The sequence below is a fragment of the Ursus maritimus genome, unplaced genomic scaffold (assembly GCF_017311325.1).
Source record: "Ursus maritimus isolate PB19 unplaced genomic scaffold, ASM1731132v1 scaffold_13, whole genome shotgun sequence".
Taxonomy (NCBI): domain Eukaryota; kingdom Metazoa; phylum Chordata; class Mammalia; order Carnivora; family Ursidae; genus Ursus; species Ursus maritimus.
In genome coordinates this window covers 33,807,880-33,827,501 of record NW_024423675.1, presented here as the reverse complement: position 1 = coordinate 33,827,501, position 19,622 = coordinate 33,807,880, and the positions used below count along the sequence as shown (strand labels likewise).

The following is a 19,622-nucleotide window of genomic DNA, read 5'->3' as shown; positions in this document are numbered from 1 at the left end:
AGGACTGGCTAGATGAGGCAGGCATCCGATAGGACCAAAACTAGTTTTCTATGGATTTATGCAATACAACAATGGGCTGCTCTATATGGATGTGGGTCTTCCATATATGGATATGTGAATCTTGGTTTTTGGTCCTTGGCTTTAAGTGAGGTGCTTAAAATTTTCTGAACCTTAGAATTATCATCTGTAGAGGAAGGATCACAATATAAATCCATAAAGTTATTCCTGGTGAGAGAAAACTTTTCATAGGATTATTGTAAGGGTTAAATGAGATAATTTATATCAAGTAATTCAACAATGCCTAGCATGCAGTAAGCACATAATAAATGTCAGGGATGATGATGATGATGACAAAGAATCTAACACAGTGCCCAGCATATAGTGGGAACTTAAAAGCATTAGTTAAATCTGAATCTAATAGAACAGATTAAAAAGAAGTGGTGGAATTCTTCAACATAGGTATAGATATGTAAGTATTAAGGGAAATACATTAGAAATATGCAAAATCTTGAAGGGAACTTTTAGAATAACTTATTCATCAAATTGCCAAATCCAGATGTACATTGCAAAATGGCTAAAGATAATGATAAAACGAATAAAAGAAAAACTGACACGTAGTACATATTAAAATTGAATGCTCATTACTCCAAGATGTAGTAACTGAAGATAAATTTATAAATATGTCCAAGGAGGGCTCAGCAAGTCACAGGCTCATGACAGGCTAACCCAGGAGCCACCCTGTCCTGCTGGAGGGGGCTATCACAGAGAATAACCGTGTCGTTGTAGTCTGGCCCTTGAACGCTGGATGGAGGACTCGGACTCCATTTGGTTTTGGTCATATAGGCTGGCAGTTCTTGGTCATGGCTGTGATAGATCACCATCGGCCATCAGTCCTTGAGGATAGCAGACCGAAACTTCCAGGGCAGGTTTCATAAGAACTCCTGGCCTGTAGACTATTGAGCGGACACTTTCCAAATACAAAAGGGTGGGCAGCCTGCCCCTCTGTCCAGTTTGATAGAAGTTCACCCTCAGAATGTAAGTGTATGACGTTGACCGAAAGAGGAATAAGGGAAGTATAAAAAGCCTTTCTCAAGGAAGAGGAATTCAAGCTTAAACACACGGAAGCATGACAACCAGAGCACATAGGAGATGACGCCAGCAATCTCCCCAGTCCCGATTTGTGATTCGAGTAGATCACTTCCTCACAGATCCACCTTATGCATCAGATCAAACACTTATCTTATAGTAGAAGAAATATAAAAGAAGGTTGGGACTGTGAATGGCGACCTTTCTGCGCCTCACTTCGCTAACATTTGAGAGAAGGCAAGCCGAGACGACCAAAGCGGTCAGCGGTGCAAAACGTCAGCAAGAGCATTGGCGCCTCTAACCCCAAGCCCAGAACTGGAGACAACCGACACGCGAGAATTGTTTCTGAAGCCAGGGGGGAAAGAGAGCAAATAGAAGCCGGTGCCTGCGGGCTTCCGGTGTGTGGCAGAGCTGCTCGGGCCACACGTGGGCATGAGGCGCCACCTGCGCACAGCGCTCGCGGTGCTACGTTGCTACGCCTCCCACTGCCGCCGCCGGAGTGCAGAGCCCCGCGCCAGGGCGCCAGGACAAACACAGATAACTGAGAGCACGCCCGTCAATCACTTGTATTGCGGCTGGCTTGCAAGTCTTGTCTAGGTCGTATTATGACTCCTTTATTAGTGTTGAAGGTCACCGGCAGACAGGCAAGTGCATCCTATATCAGGAAGTGTCGTGCGCCTCGGGAGTGAGATATTCGGCTTCAGTAGGTGCTGTGGCTGAGACTCGGAAATCCAGGGAAATGAGTTAAGCTCACTCAGACTCCAGGCGCCGCGCTGCCTCACAGCAGATAGAATGAAGTAGAATAATAGAAGCTTTCCTGCCATTCTCCACATTAGGCTGAATTCCGGTCAGCCCTTCCAGTGGAGTTTCTGAAGGCTGTTTTCTATTCAGCCCCCACACTGCCAGCTGTAACTCATGGGAAGGGGCTCTAGAAAGGTTGGCCCCAAGTGCAGGCTGGATGGTGCCAGGGGAGCCCTCCTGCAGGAAGACAGATTAAGGGGCATGTGTACCCATTTGGTGGGTGAGTGCAAAATTTAGTGCCCACATTGGGCTCCCAGAGAAATGACTGCCTGGCTGATTTAGATCTGGCGACCACATGTAAACATGAATGCTCCCATTTCCACACGCTCCCTTGCACAGTGACTAACCACATCTGCTGAACTCCAGTGCAGAAGGGAAAAAAGGCAGCAATGGTCCTCTCCTCCACCCACTGGCAAGCCTATGTCCCTGTAAGATAAGCTCTCAGCTTGTCTGGTTTGAGCTAGGCTCATTCTTTTCATAATTGATTCTTATTCAAAGTCCTAAAAATTCAGATGACCTCACTGCAATATGAATCAGTAGCCTGAAAACTTTTCCTTTATGGTATGATAGTAAAACACAGTTGTTTAGGGAGGTGGAAAAGCTAGCAAAAGTCAGCTCAAAAAGAAGCAGCTTTCTATTCCTATTAACTGATAAAAGTAAATACTGCAAGGGCGAAGTTGCTGGTAATGGATTACCACCCTCTCACTTCTAGGAATCCCACATTCACATTAAGAGGTAAAAGCACCCGTAAAATTTTCAACATGCAGAGGTTTGTAATGATATGCTGTGATATCTGGAATACCAGACTTTATGTAAATGTTCATCCCTTCAGTGTTTGATGTTGCAAAAGAAAAAGGATTTTAAGATTAGGAGACTTTTTTTTTTTTTTTTTTTGAGAAGGAGTGTGTGTGTGCGGGTGCAGGAGAGGCAGAGGGAGAGGAGGAGAGAACCTTAAGTAGGCTCCACACCTAGCATGGAGCCTGAGGCCGGACTCGATCTCACAACCCTGAGATCACTATCTGAGCCAGAATCAGGAGTCAGACACCTAAACGCATGAGCCACCCAGGTACCCTGTAGGAGGCCATTTTCAAGAGAAAGCAAGAAGCATTTGTGACTGTGCAGGCAGCCCTTTACCTCTCCCCTGCTTTGTCCCAATGTGCATACACATAAAGCTGGTTCACAGGACACAGTGGAGAAGGCCTCTGAGCTGCTAGCCTTCAGTAGGCAGGGAATGCATGTGTAGCTCTGGCAAGGATAGGCTTGCTTCTTGCAGAGAAAGCCTCAGGGCCCAGCAGAGTGCCCAACACAACGTAGGTGGTCCATAAGTGTTTCTGAGTGACTGATGAATGGAGAAGCCAACTAAGGCCATGACCACATGTCACTACATATTTAAAAAAAGAACAAACACAGAAATAACATACACGTTACTGTATGGACATTTATGGATAGTTGACATTTTAAAGATTACATGATTCTTTTTTAAAGGAGGGGGCAGAAGGAGAGGGGATGAGAATCTCAAGCAGGCTCCACGCCCAGCATGGAGCCTGACTCAGGGCTTGATCTTACAACCCAGAGATCACGACCTTGAGATCACGACCTGAGCTGAAATCAAGAGCCAGTCACTTAATCGACTGAGCCACCCAGGTGCCCCTCAAGATTACATGATTTTAAAGACCATTTCCAGTGCTAAAATGCTGCACTATTTTTTGAAACAATAGACTGAGTTTTCTTATCATGAGAGATATTTAAACTCTAGTATTTAAGATTCTGTGGGAAAAAAAATTCTGTGGTCGTCTTTGAAAAACTTAGAGAAACGCCAAGCCTTGAGAAGATGGTAGAAAGTGTTCTATTGGTAGAATTTGGAAGTGCATGAGCAATGGAGCATGTCACTTTCCTGATAGAGCAGGCCTTTATTGAGTTAAGAGCTTGTTTTGAAGGAATCGTAAAGAGACTGCACGCATGGTGGAGAAGCTTTGTCTTGGGGCTCGTTTATGGCTGTGCACGCCACGGGCATGGGAGTGTTGTGTCATGTGTGTGAGTGCTAGATGAAAGAGGTTTCAGAACTCTGTTCCCAGCGCCTAGGGACATCCGCTGCACACACAGACCCCAAGCCAGGGGACAGCACGAGCGCGTGGCCTTGCCTCCTGAGTAGCCAGGCCCCGAGGAGCACACACAGCCCCCAGCAACCTGCCACCCAGGGCCTTACACATTATCACGCTCCAAAATTGTGACTACAGAGGGCTGAAGGCTTTGACCTTTGGTTAAGTACTCATTTCTGATTATTTGAAACTATGTCAGGTAAATAAAGTATAACCTCTTGATTATGACCAGTGCTGTGGAGGGGCTGATGGGCAGGCAGGGGGGGAATCTTCATAATGACCTAAAAACCCAGAAGGCATTCTGGACATCAAACATCAATTACAACGTACCACTTTGATGAGTTAAGAGTAAAAGAATCAGAACCAGATGGATTAAATTCCCCTTGAAATATACACAGGATTAAAAATTAAGGGAAGTAGTGCTAGACACAATGGGTTGTTTCAAATGCTAGTCAGAGCATTGGCAATGAATAAACAAAATTCACTAGAGACGTTTGACAGTTCAGTGAGTGTGCACCCATGTCTAGATTCTGAATTCTAATTTGGCAACATGAATAGTAGGAGAGAGTGTTGTGTGTATGAATATAAAAACATTTACTGGAATCCCTAAAGCGGGCCAAAGAAAAAAATTATTTCAACATTTTATTTGCTTGCTTAGGTAAATAAGATAACATAAAATGCCATAAAACATGTTTATTAAGTTACAAGTGGGTAGAAATGAACAGTTGCATATGTGTGCATACAGGCTGGCCCAGGCACTTAATTAAAGACACTTGATCATGTTTGACAGTTCTTAATAGGTACTTAAAATGCACACACACACACGCAAAGGCATCCACATGTCCGTGTGATGCATCCTGACCCTGACGTGTTGATCAGCCCTTCAGAGAGTTGCTTTTCTTAGTGATTACTCACTGACACATGACCCTCCACACAGGCTGCTTGTCCCGCTTGTGACAGCAAACAGGGCTGAGCTGCAGGCCCTTCTCAAGCAAAGGCCAAGCATCTCACTGCCCCCTGGATTCCATGCACAGGCTGCCAAGTAAACAACAAGGGGTTCCAATTTTATGCCTAGTAGCCTCGGTGGTGTTCCTGCAACAGGGTTCGTTCCGTTTATTTACTCACAGTTCCGCAAAGCTCCCTTGGGAATGTTTGAGAGGAAAGTTTTGTGACAGTCTGTGAAAGAGATAAGTAATTCTTGTCTTATTAGCCCAATGCAGAAAATATCAGTTTACCCACCAATATGACACTAAAAGCACAGGCAACAAAAGAAAAAATAGACAAATCAGACTACATCAAAGTGGAAACCTCTGAGGATCAAAGGGCACAATCCACAGAGTGAAAATGCAACCCATATATTGGGAGAAAGTATGTGCAAATCATAGGTCTGATAAGACATTAAAATTTAGGATATATAAAGAATTCCTATAAGTAAACAACAACAACCACAACAAAAACCCCAATCTGATTAAAAATGGACAAAGGACTTGAATAGACATTTCTCCAAAGAAGACATCCAGATGGCCAACAAGACACATGAAAAGATGCTCAACATCACTCATCATTAAGGAAATGCAAATCAAAACCACAATGAAATACCATCTTATGCCATTAAGATGGCTACAATCAACAAAACCAGAAAATAACAAGTTTTGGTGAGGCTTACTGAGCCCTTACTGTGTCCCAGGGGCTATGCTAGGAATTTTATAAATAACATGCCATGTGATATAGTAACACAGTACGAGAGACTTGGTTTCTCCCTTTTACAATGGAGGAGGATGGAAGCTGGCGAGCTTAAGTGACACAGCTAGTAAGTTTTGGAGTCAGTGGACCAGTGATCTGACTCCAAGAATAAACTCTCAGCCTATGTGCTCTACTGTTTCTAAATTATGTTCTGCGATCATTGACAGGACTTCAAATGGGTTCAGAAAGCAGATCATCAGTTATCTAAGTCTGTATAACCAAAACTGTAATTATCCTAAGTAAGCAAAGAGTTTTCAAAGGAAATAAAAAGACATCTTACACATTTGAAGTAGAGGAAGCACAGAATTGGAAGGGACCTTAGAAGTCACCGAATTTACTCTTCACTGCAAGAGACTCAGACGAATATTTGCCAAGCCTCTGCATGAAGACGCTCAGCGCTGAGGCACCCACTGGTATGTGTGGAAGCTGACGCTATGATCAGACAGTGGGACTGTTGGAAAGTTCTTGTTCCTTCTCAAGCCTACTTTCCAGTGCCTGCCTTCCACTTTTTCTGGCTCTGCTAGAGCCACACAGAATACTATAACCTCTGCGCCACGAGGTGATCCCCACTGATCGCGTACACTTTGGTCTCCCCATCTGATTCAAATGCAAATTATCCTGGCAGTGTAGTACAGAGGAAAGAACCTAGATTTTACAGTCAGAATGTCTGTGCCAATTCTGGCTCAATCACTCATTACTTATGGGATCCTAAGGAGAGGTTACCTATCATCTCTGAGGCTCAGTTTCCGCATCTTCGTAAAGATTTGTTGGACAGCTTGGTGGTCAGGATGAGATGCTAGATATCGAAGCTGGCAGGTAGGAAGCACGCAATAGAAATTAGCAATGATTCCAAGTTCATCTTTTGTCTGGAAAAGGGGCCAAGTGTTTTGCTAACCTGGGTTATTCTCAGACTGTTAGTTGAACTAGAGCCTTCTCTAATCCATAGTACATGGGCAAGTGACCTGTTGTGTGGTTAACTGGTACAAAAATAGCAACTTTTCAAGAGAGATGTTAATAGTTTGCTATTGTTGGTGTGGTTGTGGTGGTGGTGGTGGTGGTGTGTGTGTGTGTATGTGGTTTCTCCAGCTATATCTAACTAATTTATTTATGCACATCAATACTGGTCAAGCGTCCAAATAAATTTGGATCCTGGGATACTAAGGTCTGAGATCGGGTTCAAGGTCCCTGATAATCTGAAATCTCTCCTTAGACGGTGTCAGGGAATGTCTGCCCTCGGTATAGTTCTACATAGGTTAGGGGAGTGGTAGTGTGGTCACAAGGTCAGTCTTATAGAGCACAGCTTTCTTCCCACAAATGTCTTCCCTTCCCTTTAGCTCAGTGTGGATTCCCCAGTCCACCTCAAGTCGAGAATGCTATTGGGGTGGAAACAGCTAACTGTCCTTCCAAACTCTGCTGTTGTCTTAATAGTAACAGAGCTACAGCTGGCATGTGAGCACCCTGTCAGGACTGCATTCTTCAGCACCCTCTGTAGCAAAGGTTGGGTATGTACCTCAGCTCTTGCCAATGAAAGGTGGACCAAAGGGAAGTGTACAGTTTCTGCTTCACTTGCTTAAGAGGAACTCCCTGACCTTGAACTTAACTTTCTGCCCCTTTCTCCAGGAATTGTGACCTTGAATACCTCATTTGCAAGATAGCAGGGCTACCATCAGCCTGGGTTCCTGAGTGGCCACAAGGATTAGAGTTGCTTGCTGGCATGAAATTCTGACCTTGGAGTTCTTACATAAGAGAGGAATACACTTCTTTGCTCTTTGAGCCACACGATTGTTAGGTCTCTTCTTCTTCTTTTCCTTTTAGTTTTAGTTCTTTTATATGGTGTGGTTGACATACAATGTTATATTAGTTTCTGGAGTGCAACATAGTGATTCAACATCTCCATACCTTATGCTACATTCATGTTAGTTCTCTTCTTAAAGCCACTTACTGATCCACTTGTTTTATCTAATAACTTACTGCTTATTGGAGACACTGTTCCGGAGAGAAGAACAGAGAAAAATATTAACTCTATGGTCCTTCGTCCTTGGAATAACACACAGTGGGGACCATTGGAATTTTCAATGAATTCCTTCCCTGGGCAGTACCAACCCACACCCAATTTCCAGATCTGGTAAGATTAAACTAGCACGCTGAAGGGGCAGAGCAGCTAGTTATTTTCTTTGTTCCAACCTTCTTGTAGCCCCACAAAAACTACCTACCCCATAGAGTTGCTTGCTTGAGTTTCCAGATATTTCCTGTATACTTTACCATGAGAAACTGTGTTTCACCCAACCATGAAACCTTCTTGCTCCTACTACTTCAAGCGTAAGCATGGACTATTTTGGAATGGGAACTATCAGTTTGGGGGCAAAGCCCTATTTCTCTGGTCTGTGCTCTGGATCTGGCAGCTTCTGTAGGCTTTCCCAAAGAGCCACAACTGTGAGCCTCGGCACGTTGTCTTATCTCTACTGTGCTCTGTGCACAGGATATCCTGTGTGAGGCTGGCAGGGGGACAGGGGGAATAAAGAAATCACATTAGTCAGAACAAGCTGGTCAATTTCCCTAAGTAAGGAGTTTGTCTAACATCCAGTGGTTTCCTCCAAAAAAAAAAATAGTGTACTTTCTTAACTTACTGATAAGATTGTGCATAGAATCACTGTCTGCAGATCCTCGGCTGCTTTTCAGCTTTAACCTTCTTAACGACCACTTTTTAGCTTTTCTAGACATGTACAAAGGGCAAATCTCAATGTTTACAATCCGTAAAGTCATAGGACAGCATATAAGATTATTGTAATATATTGTAATCATTATTAAATGATAGAAATCTATTAAACTCAATGTGTCTTAAACTAAAATTCTGATCTCTCCAGTCCGACTTCTGCTACCCACTGCTACCTCATCTCAGGTGATGGTAGCTCCTTCTCCACAGTTGCTCAGGTTAACAGACCCTGTCATCCTTGACTCCTTGTATGCTCATCTCACAACCAATCCATCAGAAATCTTGTGGGCTCTACTTTCAGAATCTTTCTAGAATCTGATTCCTTTGTACCACCTCCACTGTTATCACTCTGGTGGAGCTGCCAGCATCTCTTGCTTGGATTAAGTGGCCTCCTAACTCCTCTTGCTGCTTCCTCCACCCACCTTCCAACACACACACACACACACACACACACACACACACACACACACACACACAGTCTATTCTCAATAGGGCAACCAGAGAGATCCATTGAAAATGGAAGTTAGGTCACTGCACACATATTTCAAAACCTTTAGATGACTCTCCACTTTGCTTTGAAGAAAATTCCAAGTCCATACAAGGGCCAAAAAAGCGGTTGTTACCTTTCTGACCTTGTTGCCTACTCCTGTCCCCCTCTTAGTCAGATCCCATGCTGGCGGCTTCCTTGTTGCTTCCAGATCACATTAGGCATACTCTTGTCATAGGGCATTTGCTCTAGCTCATTCTTAACACTCTGTCCTGGATGTCTGCTTGGAAACTCTCTCCCCTTCCTTAGGACTTGGCTCAAGCTTCTCCTCCTTCATAAGATCCACTCCGATGACCCTATTTGTGCTACCACTTCCTTCTCCACCCGCTAACCCTATTTAATTGTTCGATATCACTTACTGCCTTCTGACATATGAGGTAATTTACTTATGGTGTTTATTGTTCCTCCCACTCACCACCTACAGTTATATTTGTTTACTGGAAGAATGAATGAATGCAACATACACATGAGGAGGTTGATTCTTGCGTGACTCTGAAGTGCATGGAAGTCATCAACTTCTCCAGAGACTGAGGCTGTGGAAATTATTTTTGTTCCTAAACAGCAAGGATGTGGTAGCAGGAAAGTGTTGGACGCAGAGGACAAGACTTTCCTGAAAGTGAACCAAAAAGTATAGAAAGGAATCTTGAGATGACAGCCCTGGTAAACTCTCCCATGTAACATTTTGGGATGATTGACCCGGAAGGTAGAAAACACTGTTTTTGGAGTTAGGACTTATCCTTGTTGTTAATGAGAATCTTAGTGACTGAGAAAAGCAGGGTGGATCGAGTTCCCTGCCTCCTGCACAAGTATTTCCTGGTCTGGTTTCAGGTGTCTCGTTGCTTAGGTGGGTTTGCCATTGTGGGATTAAAGGGCCTTGGGATTCAGAGCCCGGACTGTCACAGCAGTGCTGACGCACGTGCAGTATCTTGGATCTCTATTCTGTTCCTCAATCACGTTCATCTTTGGGCTGAAGCAGCAAACTTGGTCAGTGGAACCAGATAGCTGAACCTGAGCAGCCTGGGGTGTTTGCTGTCTGTCGGCTTCCCTGATCCCGGGCCTACCCCGCCGCTGGTGGCATTAAAGTGAGGGCTGAAAGGCAGCAAACACAGAACAGCGATGGCTGGGAGAAGGCGAATAAATGGGAAGAACAGACGGGCTGCAACCAAAAGAGAAGAAAACAGGCTGAACACAGTGTCGGTAGTTTGCTGTGTGCCCCTGACTCGGTGGCACATTCGTGCATTATGTTCCCTGGTGACATGAGGAACACGCTATTTACTTTTCTCCATGAAATATGGAAAAAGCTCCTTCGTCGTTCAAATTTGAAATCATTGCCAATAGAGGAGGAATATACTTTGCCAAAATTTGCAAGCACGAGTTCCTTTATAATGTAAAGATTAAAAGGCTCTCGAATGACCCTCTGACCACTAACACGCTTTCCAAGACATTCCACATTAGACTTCCAACCAAAAGGACATGTAGTGTTTTACATGCCCAAACCCAGGCGCTCCACACCACCTCTCTCAAGCTGGTTTCAGTCACCAGGAAATTTATGAACAGCAAATTAGCTTTGCTCAGCTGCGTTCTGAATATACACACTACAGGAGGAGTAGTAATTGTGAGGAGCAATGCATGGACAGAAGGTTAAAAAACCAAACCAAACCCTTTTTCTCCAAAAAAGGAAGAATCTGTATGAAAGAGACTTTTCAGATCTTGGGAGTGTCCAGTGTAGTTCCCAGCAGCCTGTTGAAAGGCCCTGTGTTGTCCAAACAGCCTCCCGTAGGGTAATCGCAGGAGCAGCCCGTTTAAAAGGAACAGTGGAAAGGTGCAAAAGTCATTAACAGGGAGAAATAGGAAGCAATCAGCAACACTTTAAACAAATTATTGCCATGAAATTACACTCTCAGCTTGAGATAAGTGTCCTGGATCTGTTAAAGCTATATACACCTCACTGGCTTAAATGAGATGAGGAAAGTTTTCCTCTCTGGTTATTTATGAAGTGTGAGCCCACGACGGACTGCGATGCCTGAGTCAGGGGGGCTGGCTGCCTGCTTCTTCCCAGGCTTCTTGGAAAGACCTCGTACCTGCCCTGGAGCTGGGGCAGAGGGGCTTCGCAAATACATGCCTGGACCAGATGCTACCTTTTCGGATGAAGTGGAAACCTATTGGGCCGAACGTATTTTATTCAGGAGTCGTTTTGAGGAGCTAAGTCCGAGACTTCTCCAGCTATGAGCACGGGAGCGGGAATGTGGGCGTTCGGAACTCGGAACTCGCTTGGCACCTGAGAGCCCCCTCCCACGCCGACCAGCATCAGCCCGCAGTAAAGGGCTGCTTTTCCCCTTTTCGAGAGTCTTGGCCCTCCCCAGATCCATTCCTCTGCGTGGAGGATTCCTGCGTCTTGGCCTTATTTTAGGTCCCATAATCCTCTCTGGCCTCCCGTTTGGACTCGCCTTTTCAAAATGCCCTCAGTTCTCAGTGACTCAGACTCGGGTTGCTGTTTGCTTCTCCACCCACCACCCTGTAAAGCTCCGGGTGAAGAGCTGCTGGCTGATCCGGGACCTCCGGCCCTGGCCACCCCATCAACAGCAGCCTGGACCAGGAGGTGAGAGCCCCTCTCCCCTCCAGGAAGCCTCACTCTGCATTACGGTTGTCTATTTTCCAACCTCTTATCTGCCTGTCTGTGCTCGGACCCAATGGGCTATATCTGGCGCACTCCTCATGGGACCAAGCCGGTATCTCGGGGTCCTAGATGCTGGGACGGGCAAAGGTGAGTTTTGCTGGCAGGCACCTCAGTTTTCCCCAGTGCCCCGGGCATGTGCCCAACACTCTCCCGTTATATTTGTTTCCTGGATGCATCATTGCCGCTCTCAACAGCCAGCCCAGAGGGAGTGCTAATTCTCAGTTACAGTTTCCTTTTTTGCATTCTCGTTTTAATCACAAGGAACTCTGTGAGAAAAGAAAGTTTTGATTTTTTTTAAGAAGAGTCTAAGTTGAATTTTAGATGCTTGCCTTTGCTGAAAGGCTAGAAGGGGGTTGTAGCATACCCAGTGCACAATGAATTCAGACATACAGAATAAAGAAGACTTTTTAAAGGTACTGTGAACAAAGTTAATGAATCTTGATGTTACTATAATAGGGCCTCTTCTTATCTATACTCACAAAACTCTTAGGATCATAACATATTAGCACTGAAAACAAGAATGTAGAAAATATCATGTCTAATCTGAAAACAAAGACAACAGTACCATCGATACGCACTTGAACTGTTACCATCCAGGGTCTTAAACCTTCTAGAGACAAGGAACTTTCAAACTTACAAAGAAGCCCATTCCAGGTAAAACAGCCCCAACATTGTTAGATTTATTCATTCTCATGTTTAAATGCCACCCTATAATATCATTCTACTGCATTGTTTTGTCTTTTAGAGATCTGTGAAAATTAATGAAATCTTAGAGTTGAAAGAGACATAGACAAAAACCTATTACATGTTACAATTCTTCAGATTTTTTTTTTCTCTCCAAATGAAGCCTCTCTACTTCTTTCAGCTCTTCATTATGTGACATGGTTTTAGATTGCTCTTCATTTTGGTCTCCACCTTTGGGTGCAATTCCTATTAAAATTTCCTTCCCAGGTGGTAATGGTGAGGGCACAGAGTTCGATTGCTCAAGAAGACCCACAGGACCCCATATAGCAATACAGTATAGCAACAACATGAAAATAAAGATACCCAATCACAGCCAAAGGTTGCCTCACACTACAGAGTCTGGACAGTCAGGGCCAGGCTCTAATTAACTTCCTTCTGTGAAGGCCATTCTAGACCTGCTTTCTTCTTGGAGCTGGAACCAACAATGTGTGCGCCGAACACCTTGGAACTAGGGAGCTCAGAATGGATTCTCGACTGGGTTTCTTCTACCTTCCTGGTCACGTACGCCTGTTTCTTGCTGTGTAACCAGATGCAAGGACCAAGCCTCATAGGCTCTCATCAAGACCAGGTGGGTATCATCAATCTCGGTGTTATCAATAAACAATGTTGACAAGCTGGTAAAACCACTCGGAAATTTTCCTTGGACTCGTGTTTACAAAGCAACACTATTATCAGCACATTTCACGGTCTTGACCAGGGGTCAGTGCTGTGTGGATACATCTCTTACTTCAGCAAAACAGCTCAGGCCCACTCCAGTCCTGCTGGAATAACCCCTCACAATAAACCAAGACTGAACACCCACTTCAAAAGTGGTCTGACCGACTCAGAATATGGTACGATCATATCTGTCATATTCTGGACACTATCATCCATGTCTTATTTTAAAATATCTCTGTGATTTTCCCTTTGGGCAGAAATCACTGCTGCCTCCTTCTGTAGGTTCAGACTAAAGATGAGCCACTCTTATCGAGGAAGAAAGTTCAACCAAAGCTTTATTTCTCTAGCTAGTAAGACCTCAAACATGTCTCATCCAGAGAAATTGGGGTGATTTCCAAGGAGCCTCTGGCCTATTTGCTTCTGTGGAAGTGGGAGGCAAGCAAGTGCAACTGGAAAGGTAGATGAGCCAGTAGAATCTGATTGCTGATCATTTCAATACTATTTTAGTCTATTTTTTGCACATTTATTTATTTCATCCTTTTTACAAAAGTAATGCATGCTAACTGTAAAGATCAATGTTTCCTTTAAGCTTAATTGTTTTGTAAAATAAAGGTGGCCAAAGACCCAAACGTTGAAATTCACAGTTTTCTCTGCTTAGGTTGGTGCAGCCCCTGATTTTAGCTGGTCTAACCCAGAAATATGCACATTTTGTACCCGCCGTAGAAATCCTTACACCTTTTCTAACTGAAATGGTAGAGACAATAGATGAATACTGAGCAGCGTTTGGTAGAAAGGGATTGCCAAATGTTTGGATATTTAGAGCTCAGTACATACAAATAAGTTCTTAGCAGAGCACTACCTTAATAGCTAATAAAAAACTATGGACTATGAGAAACAAACTGAGGGCTTCAGAGGGGAGGGGGGTGGGGGAATGGGATAGACCGGTGATGGGGAGTAAGGAGGGCACATATTGCATGGTGCACTGGGTGTTATATGCAACTAATGAATCATCGAGCCTTACATCGAAAACCGGGGATGTACTGTATGGTGACTAACATAATATAATAAAAAATCATTATTAAAAAAAAAATAATAATAATAAAAAACTGTTTCGGTACAATGTAAATAAATATTCTCTAGTACTGCAACAACAAATCCTATGCAATTGGAAAGAACCATATTCTTTTGAATTTATTTAAATATGAATACAGTTTTGAATTATTTTTAACATTTTAAACCATCTTACTGAAATAAAGTAATTATGTTGGAAGTATCCCTAGGAATTCCTCCTGCTATTATTTGGTTACATTCACGTTAATGGAATAAGAATCCATTTAAAACTACAGAGAAATAGGTTCTACATCTTTCATATATACTTAAATAATCTCCATAGAGACAGACTTCTGGTTCACCCTGCCCAACTATGCTATGCTGTAGTTTAAATCTCTTACCTCTTTTTATCAACCCTTTCTCTCTCTCTCTCTTTTTTTTTTAAAGATATATTTTTTATTTATTTATTTGACAGAGAGAGAGGCAGCCAGCAAGAGAAGGAACACAAGCAGGGGGAGTGGGAGAGGAAGAAGCAGGCTCCTAGTGGAGGAGCCTGATGTGGGACTCGATCCCAGGACCCCAGGATCACGCCCTGGGCTGAAGGCAGACGCTTAACGACTGAGCCACCCAGGACCCCCCCCCCTCTTAAATCAAATCTTAATAGAGACTGAGTCTATTGGTCTGGGTCCTCTGTAGCTAGATTACCATATCTTTTTGTTATTACTATCTTTCTTCCCTTGTGCGAAAGAGCACCCCATTCACACTGGCCAATGCTGAATTGTAATGTCCACTTCTAACATCTCCCTTTGAGAGTGCCACACACGCAAGTATCTCTCCACAGGTGAAGAAACTAACCACCACAACAAGTCAACTTACATAAGCTGATCTTGCAAAGCTCTTTGAAGAACAAAAATTTACGTCTTTAATCTCTAAGCAGAGTGAACCCCACATTAGCAGCCCCTCAGAATCATAGACAAGGAATAATAAGCAAATCCGCCTGATGCCTCCTTTCTCCATGAAGTAAGTTATAGAAGGAATGTGTAGAAGTTATGGAAGGAGCAGTGGTGAGAGTAAACTACAGAATTCTGTTGATGGTAGTGTGTTTTAAAACTACTGCAGGGCCAAATTGCTATAGAATTTGTTTCCACAATGTTATTCTTGGAAAATCTTCTATTTGTGGTCATATTTCAGGGTAATCAAGGGACACCCTTGAACCTTATGCAGTGTATTCATTTTTTTTAAAACATGGAAGGATCTTAACTATGAAGATTTCAAAATCGATTTGTTAAGAGTCTCATTATGTTATTTTCTTAGACTCTTTTTTTTTTTTAACGTGGAAGGATCTTAACTATGTAGATTTCAAAATCGATCTGTTAAGAGTCCCATTATGTTATTTTCTTAGACTTTAGGCAACAGAAACAGAAAATATATTGAAATAGAAAAAGAAATTCAGAGGAATAACCCATATCCTGTAGCATATTTAAATAATTCAAGAAAAAGTCTTGATGCTATCTTTCTCCCCTTTTATGTCAATGCCCCATTCTCATTCTCATTTGCTTTTCAGGATTATGATATATTGCTATGTTTTGAAATGTATAATTACCCTAGATTTGTACCCAGAGCTCCTAAAAGAGATTTTGAAAGCACCAACATGGTAATGGAGAGTGAGGTAAGAGGACAAGGGGATGGGTCCTGTGCAAGAAATGGAAGCAGGAGGTCCTGAGCGTTGTTCTCACCCTCAAAGTGTCAGGTCTCTCTCAAATGTGCTCTAACCTTGTTGGGTGTCATATGTACTGTGGTTTGCAGAGGAAAAGCCAAAGAAGCCCCACCAGAGAATCCATCTTTATACATTAAAACCTTTCTCTGTAGAAGGTTCTCCTTAGTTAAGTGGGATCTGAATCAAAGGAGCAGAATCTGAAGGCTTCTTGGTCTAATTCTTGCTCTTCTAACAAACCATGTGATTGCCCAGCTCATTCCATGAGGCTGTGTTTCTGATTCCTCTTTTTACATATGACTCTGAAATGTGAGCATGGGATCTTCTCCTGTAGCACTTACATAGTTCTAGCAGCCAAGGTCAGAGTGCTTGGAAACTGAGGGGTTTCGTGTGCCTAGAAATGGAGAACAATCTCCACGCTCTTGTTTCTGTGATAACAAGAGAAACAAGATGGCAGATTCAGCATTCCTGTCCATTGTGTGTGTGTGTTGGGGGGAGGGTTGGTGGGGGAAATGAGATGGTGGGTGGAGTGAAGGCAAGGAATGGGTAGAAGAAGGAGACTTAGGGAGGAGGAGAAGGCACTGGGAAGTAAGCCCAGGGCTGGTATCTGGGGAAAGGAGAACCAATACCTCTTTTGTTGTCAGGAAAGCCCTGGGCACAAAGGGTGAGTTTGAGTTTCACTTCAGGTCAGTTCAGGGCATTGTGAAAAGGCAGTTCTCAGACAGCAAGCTTAACTGACTGACTCTGAGGTAATTAAATCACTACATTAGGCTGCTGACCATGAAAGCAGAAAAATACAAGCACACAAAAAAGAAGGAAAAAAGCCCTTACATTTGTTTCTAATTATATAATTAAAATGTTTACTGTTCCATGTAATAATTATGTGGCTCATATTTGATCATGATGGAGTTTCTCTAATTAGTTAAAAGTTTTACCCATTCTTCTTGTGGGACAAAATTTGGTTTTATTTAGTCATTTTTCATTCAGGCATGTAAGGCTTCCATGCCATCTGACTTTGTTTTATTCTGGCTGAGGTCTTGGCAACTTCTGTGGTAATTTTCAGTTTTATTTCCTTTCTTTAGTGATGTCTGTAATTGTGGACAGCCAGTTACCTGACGAAAGGATCGTTTCTTAGTCCTCCATTTGCTCTCCTTATGTAAATTTTGTTTCTAACACTCCATGAGGCACAGTAGGTGTCAAACCAGAATAGTTATTCTGCAGTGCTGAGAAGGTCCCCTACAGAGGACCCGGTGGCCTCCACAGCTGCACTGACTGGCTCATTTTTCCTCCTTCCATCACTGTTACCTGTGCTTTTGGTAGCTTTAGATCTTGACTAGTCAGGGGCTGATTCATGACATTGCAAGTTCTCTAGGCACATTATTTCTCTTCCTCCTGGCCTCCTATCTCCTTTTTATTTATCTATTTGTGTTTTGCCATTTTACAGATGACGGCCAACAGTCATCAGAATAATGTGCGTGGAAAGAAAAATGACAAAAGGAAAAGCAGTCACATACTGTACTTTGTTCCTTGCTCTGGTTAATAGTGGTGGAAGAGAGTATGCTGAAATTTAGGACTAAAATTAGATCTGACTTTTAGCTACGTAATTCAATGATCTATTGTCTGTTATTTCAAATAAATATAGTTTGGTGGGGGAAGTGGGTTTAGAGTAGTGCTGAGAATTCTTAATAATCTAATGCGGGACAAAGATTGTTTCCTTTACATAAGGCAGACGCCATATTGATGGTCTGTAGTGAGGTGAGGAAACTGAAACAGCTCCAGGGGGGAATACAATCTGCTGGTCACACAATGTCTTGTTTCTCTGGGGAGAAAGGCACTGTATCACTTCGTGGAGGCCCGGAAAGTCTGTCCAAGCAGAGCGAGTTCAGACCATAGAGGTGGGCCAGCCGGCCTCCCCACTGCATTCTGGGAGTGGGTAGGGCCGCATGGAGGGAAGGGAAGGTAGCGCACAGGTTCGGGGTACAGCCGGTGGAACTGGAGAAGCAGCTGGGGGTTTTGTCCTGATATTCACTTCCCATTTACCCTGGTTCTGCAGTAGGCTACCCACTTCAGAGAAGGAGCTTGGTACCTATCAATGTGACAGTAAACTGATAAACTATTTTTTTTCCTCTTCCAGTGTGCTAATAAGAAAAGATTAGTGCAGTAGTTCTCTATCCCAGGGCAGTTTTGTCCCCCAGGAAACATTTGGTAACATCCAGGGACACTTTTCATTGCCACAGCGGGGGGTCACTACTGGCATTGAGTGGTTAGAGAACAGGGATGATGCCAGACATACTACAGTGCACAGGGCATACCTGCACAGCAGAGAATAGTGTGGAGGTTAGGAATTTCTGGATAGAGGCATCTATTTAGAGTCCCTAATTCCCCTTCCAGGTTAGAGATACACTTGTTAAAAAATACTTTTCTGGAAACACCCATCCATGCATCTCCCAATGTGGTCAAGACAACTAAAATATGCCAGAAAAGTAGAGGGCCCCTACTTTTCAGTGTCTCTGGGGATGTTAATAGATGTTTTTCCTACTTGTTGTTCCTCCTACTTTTCCTACTTTCCTACATTATTTGGAAATGTACTCTGTAGTGATTTCAGATCACTTTTAATGAGCTAAGATGCTACAATGCATCTCTTTTATTGTAGCTTTCATACTTTTTGCATTTGCTTTCTGCCTTCTCATTTTTAGCTTTTATAGAATTTCAGTAATAATAAACTGTAATGTCTTCCCCATAATGTTTTGCTGAATAAAATATTCTGGCCCTCCTCAGTCTGTTGAAAAAAAAAAAACACATAAAAGAAATTTATTTATTCCTATACAAAAGGAAGCAATACTAGGGGATGATTTTACCTTGAAATAAAAGTAAGTTCACTCAGAGAAGTTCATATGTGATTCTTAATATAGAGAGATTTTTTTAATGTGGAAATAGGGTATTTTTTAACATTTTAAAATCTAGTTATTGACACATATCTCTTGAATAGTAAAAGACAAAAATCTTTTTGAGATAATTTAGTTGAACCTCCTAATTTTATAAGTGATAAAAACAGGAACCAGAGAAACGAAGTGACTTGGCAGGAATTTACTCCTAAGGCCAGAACCAGCGATCCAATGTCACAGGCAGTTCCCTTTTCAAGCATGCCACATTACTAGAAGGCTGGATCCTCTAGTAACAGACACGAATTTTTTTTCAGACACAAATTTTTTTTTTCTAAATTTGGGAAATTATCTTGGGAGATTTAATTAATGAGTATTTTGAAAAAATTAGTCTGTATCTATACTGGGCAGAAATATTTATCATATATATATCAGATATCTGATATCTATATCACAGATACAGATATCAGATATATATGTGGATAGATCTATCTATCTATCTATCTATCTATCTATCTATCTATCTGAGGGAGGTCTGTGCTTTTTCTCTGAAAGCAAATTGGTATATAATCAGTTCATGAAAAAGGTCAGTCTGCTAAACTCATTGGTGATTCCTAAGAATTCATCTTAAAACTCTTTCTTAGACTAATTGACTACATACTTTTATCTGTTCTCCCTGCTACCCACCCAGTGTCTTCATAGAAAAATCTTACTTTGTTGTAGCCTCAGGGGAGACCCCCAACCACATGGCTCTCATATTAGTTTTCTTGGCTGCCATAACAAATAGTATAAACTGGGCAGCTTAAAACAACAGCAATTTATTCTCTCACAGTTCTGGAGACCAGAAGTCCAAAAATCAAGGTGTTGGCAGGGCTATGTTCCCTCCAAAGGCTCTCAGGTGGATTCTGT

At 42.8% G+C, this 19,622-nt stretch overlaps 1 long non-coding RNA gene across 1 annotated transcript in view; it reads left to right on the top strand.

Moving 5' to 3' along the window:
- LOC121102276 overlaps positions 1 to 19,622 on the top strand; it is a 157,894-nt gene that overhangs the window by 136,713 nt on the left and 1,559 nt on the right. The window contains exon 5 of the long non-coding RNA XR_005834349.1: positions 12,794 to 12,978. This is a non-coding gene — a long non-coding RNA (uncharacterized LOC121102276). The remainder of the gene's footprint in view (positions 1 to 12,793; positions 12,979 to 19,622) is intronic.